We start from the raw sequence: 6,901 nt of genomic DNA, 5'->3' as shown, positions 1-6,901 counted from the left end.
AGGGCACTTAAGGGGAAGAGCACTGGGTGTTGTATGGAAAACAATTTGACAATAAAATATTATGGAAAATAAAATAAAATAAAATAATAAAAATAAAAATACTGTGAAAAAATAAAACCATTAAAAGCCTAAAAAAAAAAAAAGAAGCTCAGTGTTCAACTAGTTGATTATCTTCCATCTCCTGGACAACTTGCATTGCTTTAGAATTCTTCTTTAGCTGTGCATTTAAATTCCTGTCTGTGTCAGTGCCTGACATTTCACCCAAGAGTGCCACCTGGTGTGTTCAAAATGGCAAAATCCTCCTATATCATGCTTCTCCCTGATTAATATTTAGCTTTAAATTTTTAAAAATGTTTATTTATTTTTGAGAGAGGAAGAGACAGGGCATGAGTACGGCAGGGGCAGAGAGAAAGGGAGACACAGAATTTGAAGCAGGCTCCAGGCTCCTAGCTGTTAGCACAGAGCCCAACACGGGGCTTGAACTCAAAAACCGTGAGATCATGACCTGAGCTGAAGTCAGACACTTAACCGACTGAGCCACCCAGGCGCCCCTAATTTTTAGCTTTTATTACCATTATGAGCAACTTGAGTTCCATTCTGGTTGTTATGCTTCAGAAGAAAACTTAAAGTAGTGTACAAAGTATTTTAAGCAGTATGAATGGCATGCATGATGTTAGAGCAGGTCAGAAATTGCTGCCATGCATTCCAAGCAAAAAGGCCATAAGATGCTATGCAGTGGGCCGTGCCGTGAAGAGGCCGCAGAGGGGGCCCCGCTGCGCTGACTGTAAGGAGGAAGAAGTTCCTGTTCTCATAGAGCCTTTACTATTAGTTATTGAGTTGTTCTGGACAAATACTGGACATCTGTTCAAGGTCTTTGGTTCCTCTTTTAAAAAAACTGGGTGCAGGTTGTGTTTTGCTCACAGCGGAGCACTATTTAGATGTGAAACTAAGACAAGATCACTGAGGCCTGATGTGATGCTATTCGTGAAATCCTTACTCCGGGGCCAGGCTGCTGGTAAAACATCATTCGGAAGCGCTCTGGCCTTCCGGGAAATTGTCATGAAACCGACCCAAGAAGAGATTGGAAATCTAGACTGCTTTGGAGCACGGTGTAGTCTACAGTGGAATTTGTTCATAGCTCTCATGGAAGATGACAAGTTTTGAGGAAGCTTGAAACTTTTCTTATAATCTTCATTTACTGTGGATACATCTGATCAGTGTAATTCCTTGGAGAATCATGCTAAGGATAAATCTTGGGTTATTTTGATACATAAATAGTTTTGAGAGGAAAAAGGAAGGACAGGTGTATTTGCTAGATGGGTAATAAAAAGTCAGTTTATAAACTCACCGTGTTTTAATACATATCTTTGAAATACTTAAGTTTACAATGAAATTCAGATTTACAATTGAGTCTGAGGTGCAAGCTAACAATGTGGTGAAGTATTTTATGTAGAAGTACAAATTTAGCAGGAATTATTCATGTCTTCCCATAAATCCTCCCCACCAAGTGGACACATTACGTATTTAATTTGGTTTTATTGAGCTTAATAGTATTTTGACCCAGTTGGAGGCAGCCTTCTCTATGGACATATTTGTGAATCCCAGAAGCCTCTAGGGGAACACCTTTGGATGGCATCTCACATTTCTTAACACCATTTCCTGAATGCCACATAACTGTGAGTTGTATGAAAAGCAAAAGCATTTTATAGAACTAAAGGTGATTTTTCTCAATTTAAACTTTGTATTCTTTCTATTTGGAGCCACTTAATGATTTGCTATTTTGTCTCTCCATCCCTGCACCCTGAATCAATGCAGCTTTATTTTTACCTAACTATAGCAATTAGGAATATTTTTGAATTCTCAACTCTTTACTTTTGCTAATAGATATTTGTATCAGGGTCACCCAGAGGGCCAGAACCAGTATGAGATATGTGTGCACATGTATTGCAGGGAACTAGCTTACGTGACAGTGAGAGCTGGCTGGGCAGGTCCAAAGTCCGCAGGGCAGGCTGTCAGGAAGGGCAGTCCAGGACTCATGTAAGAGCTGAGCTGCTGTCTGCAGGTGGAATTTCTTCTTTCTCAGAAAAGCCTCCGTTCTGCTCTTCAATACTCTCAACTGATTGAATCAAGCCTGCCCAGATCATTGAAAATAATCTCCCTTACTTAAAGTTGACTGATTATGGACCTTCATTACATCTACAAAATACCTTCACGGGACCACCCAGATTAAGGTTTGAATCACTGTAGACTGTAGCGTAGCCAAGTTCATACATGACCAGAAGCACCACAACATTTAAATGCAAGACATTTCAAATTCAGCAAAACCAATGTAGATTTATGCAGAATTGTGTTTGTTTCATATCAGCTGAAACCCATTGTTCTCTTGGTGTTGCAGTGAAATGCACATTTTGAAAATAAATGTTCAGGTCCCTTCTGTCTTGGCAGAGGGAAAGGTCATTAGAGAGGCGATATGGGTGGTTGTCCCTTGTCACAGACTTTGAGTCTGGAGTTCTCTTGTCCGGCAAGAGAGCAGATACAGAATTGAATACAAGAAAGGCTAATGTCTGGGAGGAGACAAGAGCCCCGAACAGGGGTTTTGTCTTTGTATTTATTGGGCTCTCAAGGTTTTACATATGTGGTGACCATGCAGAAGAAAACAGTAAGATAGCGACCACTAATTTGTGTGTGTAAGAAGCAGAGGTTCTGGGGGGTGAGTGGTGTTAGGAGTTGAGATTAAAGCACAATGATATATTGCAGCCAGATGCCCGATGGACAGTGTTTTTCTGTCCAAGTAGCTGTTATCTCCAAAGTGTAAGGTTGCTGGCACACGCTGCCTGAAGGCTAACAAGGCACCCTTTCTACTAGCTAACCTTGAGTGCTTTCACCCCGTCGCAGCTTTCCACCTCTGTTTCCGGGCTCTGTCATCCTGTGGAGACAGCTTCCTGCCCTAAGCCTTGTTTTACTTAGTGACTAACCTTGGGCGCTTTCGCCCTATGGCAGCTTTCTGCCCCAAACCTTGTTAACCCTTTGCTGCATGCAAACCTACAGAATTCTACAGCTTATTTCCCATGGTCCCTGAGATTCTCTGCCCTGTGGCCAACACAGGCAGGGCTGTAGGGTGATTCCAGGAATTCAGAGTTAAGTGCAGCCCAGTCAGTGTGTTCTGTCTTCTTGCAAGTTCTTCAGAGCTCATCTTTCTGAAGGGCTCTGTCTAATAAGTCAGGAGGGCTTTCCTTGGCAGTTCGAAGCAGGTCTGTTGGTGAATGATTATTCAGAACAGCCTGGCTTAAACCCAGAAGCTTTGGAAGCCAGGGGAAGGCACCCTGAACTTTACAGACTATACCTACGATGTTGGAGGAATTGCCAGTAAAGGGGGTACAGATACTGGGCATTTGAAACTTTGAGTGACTCCCGCCTTCGCCTGCTTCTGCTCCACCTCTGAAAATGAGAGCTTCTTGAAGGCACAGATGGTATCGTATCCCCAGAGCTTGCCGCAGTAAACAGCGCATGGACCAGCGTGGGTCCCGGCAGGAAACACCACGCTCAAATCAGGGTAATTTGAGGAGGGGTCTCAAAAATGCCTATTTATGAAGCTCTAGGGAAATCCTGAATGCTAATGTGGCACTTTAGAGCCATCATCGTGTCCTGTCTGGAATTAGAGGAGGGGAAGGCTACTGGAAGTCTGAAGACGAAGTCTGCGATGGAGAGACGGTGGCCTCTGGCTGTGGAGTTGGGGCTGGGAAAAGAGATGCCCTCGCCCTGAAAACGGCCTGCGTTAGCTCCCTCTCTTCACCTGCCTGGGCTCCCCATTGGCTGAACCCCCTAAAAATCAGAGGCCACGGAGTCTGCTGATGTGGTTCTTTCAGGTCAGTCACCAGGAGGCACAATTTAAGGTGGATCAGAGGGGCAGCATAATGCTCTAGACAGCCCCAGGTATGAGAACCTGAGCAAGCTGAGTGACTTCTCTGAGCTTCAGTTTTCTTATTGTGAGTGGGGGTGATCCTAGTTATGTGGGTAAGTTAGCTTAGGGGCGGGTGGTATGTGTGGATTCCCGTTAACAATGGCGGCATTTCATATAAAGCTGCTGTTGGTATTCTTCTCTTTGCTGTCACTGTTCCTCTCAGCTCTTTTTTTTAAATGTTTATTTATTTTTTGAGGTGGGGAGAGTGCAAGCCATGCAGGGGTAGAGGGAGAGAATCCCAAGTAGGCTCCCCACAGTCAGTGCAGAGCCTGACGTGGGGCTGGAACTCATGAACTGTGAGATCATGACCTGAGATGAAGCCAGAAGTCACATGCTTACCCGACTGAGTTACCCAGGTGCCCCGTGTCAGCCAGCTCTTAACATAGACCTGAGGTTCACATGCCGACAGAGGAGGAAGTAAGATTTTTAAGAAGCATTTTAACGTGTTTCAGAATAACCATAGCGTCTTATATACATATATACACACTTTAACCTAAATTCTGAGAACGAATGAAACAAAACTCCCATCTCTTCTAGAAGCTCTTGATTACCATAGATGTTCACTTTTCCCTACCTAATGGCCAGGGATAAACACAGATTAGTAAACTTCCCCACTTTGAATTCCATTCCCCTCCCTACCTCCTAAAGGGTAATTTAAAGACAAAGAAAACGGATGGGGATTGTAACAGAAATGGAGACTACGCCCACCGCCCGACTTCCCTGTTCCTGCCACTTGATGTGACTCCATAAAAACTGTGAGCACAGGCACTGTGCTAGGATAGATGTCCGCCTACGTAATTCCTCTTCCCTAGAGAGTTTAGGATCATAACGGAGGATTTATAGATGTAATAATATAGATAATAGTATACACGTATTAGTGCAGACTTTATAAGTTAGATTGTTAAGTCATATGGAAAACCAAATAGAAACATGTTAAAATTTCATCTTAGAAACGATACAAAGTGAATCTGTGGTTTCTGCCAAGAGAGGTATCTGCACCTTCCGGGTCCTGCGAAAGCATCTGATTTGGAAAGAAATTCTTTTTTTCTTTTCTAACTTAACTTAATTTTTTAAAAACATTTTATGTTTATTTATTATTGAGACAGAAACAGAACTGTAGGAGAGGGGCAGAGAGAGGGAGACACAGAGTCCGAAGCAGCCTCCGGGGTCCTAGCTGTCAGCACAGAGCCCAATGCAGGGCTCGAACCCGCGAGCCATGAGATCATGACCTGAGCTGAAGCCGGACGCTCAACCGACTGAGCCCCCAGGCGCCCCTGGTTCTGAAAGAAATCCTGACTCGTTCTTTGGAGCAGCCTGCATGGATGAGACTCCTGCCTGGGCATGAGCCCAGGTCGGAGGTTCACTGCAGTCGATCAGCACACACCTATGAATAATTCATGAGCCATCTGTTGACCGGGAAGCCAGCGAAGGAAGGCTAATAAATGCCTGATTTCCATTTCCTAGGGTGAAGCAGCCTTGGCCTTTACAACCTTCCTAAGCAATAAAATGCCAGTAAAAATATAACTGACAGTTCCGGGTCTTTGCGATTTCTAAGCATTCATCACCTCAAAGACAGTGTCACGTATCTCTTTTCTAGAACTATGAGCTACGAAACGGTGGCAACATGTTAAACTTCAATTACTGCTCATAATACAATATCTTAACATTCACGCGAGCAAGACTTAATGACTCACAAAGACAGTTTGGAATAAATATGGATACTCACCCTGGAATTTTCTCTTTCAGTGGCAATAATTATTAACAACCCTAGTTTCTTCTCGGAGGTAGTAATTTTTGGCAGTTTAGTTTTTATTCAAAATGTACTGAGGATGTGATTATTCTTAGTGCCACTATCTTTCCCGGCTTGTAGCAGCTCACATATTCGTTTAGCTTCTTTTTTATTGGGTGAAAATGGCACTGTTCCCAGCAGAAGGATGTGATTTTAAATTCCATGGCACAAAGTGATTTTTAACGTGAACTGATATGATTCCGAATCATTTTCAAAAACCATAAATAACTGCTTTTCTGGCATCCTGATCACCCTGGAAAAAATAAGGAAATAAACACACTTTAGAAAGTATCAGACCCCAGTCAGATTTTTGTCACGTTGATTATTTTTGTTTTTGAACATTCTGTCTCGCATTTTTTGGCACAAGGACGTGATCGGAGTGCCCTCCGGCGGGTGAAGCGGAAGTGCCAGGAGCCGCCCAAGCGGGTCAGGAGGTACAGGTGTGTGTGACAGGGACTCAGGGCCCCGTCACCCTGCCCCTCCCTGTTTCTTCTCTTAAAATGAGAGAATGGACCCTTCTTTTCATGGCGGCAGAGACGCTCCATCCCATTGGGGGGCACTGCCTGTGGGCCGTGGAAAGTCCTGATTTTATCTCTCGCTCCAATTGACCTGAGTCCGGTGACTGTCTATTAAACCGTCTTTGTATTTTGAAGTACAGACGATGGGTATATAACAAGATGCCAATTTTGTAAATAAATACTGGGTAATATATGTGTATTTGTACTGATTTTTAAAAGATCTGGAGGGAATATTGCTAAAGATTGAAAATGATGACCTCTGGGTAAGTTTTGTTTTCTCTGTTGTACTTTATTTTCTAAATTTCCTTTCATCATACAGCAGTTTGTTATTTTTTTTAAAGGTGGCAGTAAGTAGAAGTGTTCATTTTCCTCCTCACTGTGTCCACTAAGGAGCACAGTCAAAGAAAGCACTATGGAAGTTTGAACGAGGGGTGTGAGGGGGCAGGTTCTTCAGGCCGGCCGCGTGTTTGTCGGTGCACTGAGCGACCTCTCGGGGGCACCTCCCAGGGGCTCCCCGAACCTCACAGGCGCGTCTGAGCGCACAGGCCCCAGGTGATGGCCGGACGGTTGCCACCTCTGGGACAAGGATGCCCCTGTGACGTGGCTGCTGTGCTCTGTGTCCTGCCAGCACCA

At 44.0% G+C, this 6,901-nt stretch overlaps 1 long non-coding RNA gene across 3 annotated transcripts in view; it reads right to left on the bottom strand.

The window, feature by feature from the left end:
* LOC115292411 overlaps nt 1-6,000 on the bottom strand; it is a 10,078-nt gene extending 4,078 nt beyond the window's left edge. For 2 of the 3 annotated variants that reach the window (XR_003908976.1, XR_003908977.1), the window contains exons 1-2: nt 5,688-6,000; nt 1,964-2,131 (exon numbers count right to left, since the gene is read on the bottom strand). This is a non-coding gene — a long non-coding RNA (uncharacterized LOC115292411). Of the gene's footprint in view, nt 1-1,164; nt 1,241-1,963; nt 2,132-5,687 lie in introns of those variants that run through there. The other variant, XR_003908978.1, reaches the window with a different exon arrangement.
* Between the last annotated feature and the right edge of the window lie 901 nt (nt 6,001-6,901).

The sequence above is a fragment of the Suricata suricatta genome, chromosome 5 (assembly GCF_006229205.1).
Source record: "Suricata suricatta isolate VVHF042 chromosome 5, meerkat_22Aug2017_6uvM2_HiC, whole genome shotgun sequence".
NCBI lineage: Eukaryota > Metazoa > Chordata > Mammalia > Carnivora > Herpestidae > Suricata > Suricata suricatta.
This window is presented reverse-complemented; position numbering and strand designations above follow the sequence as displayed.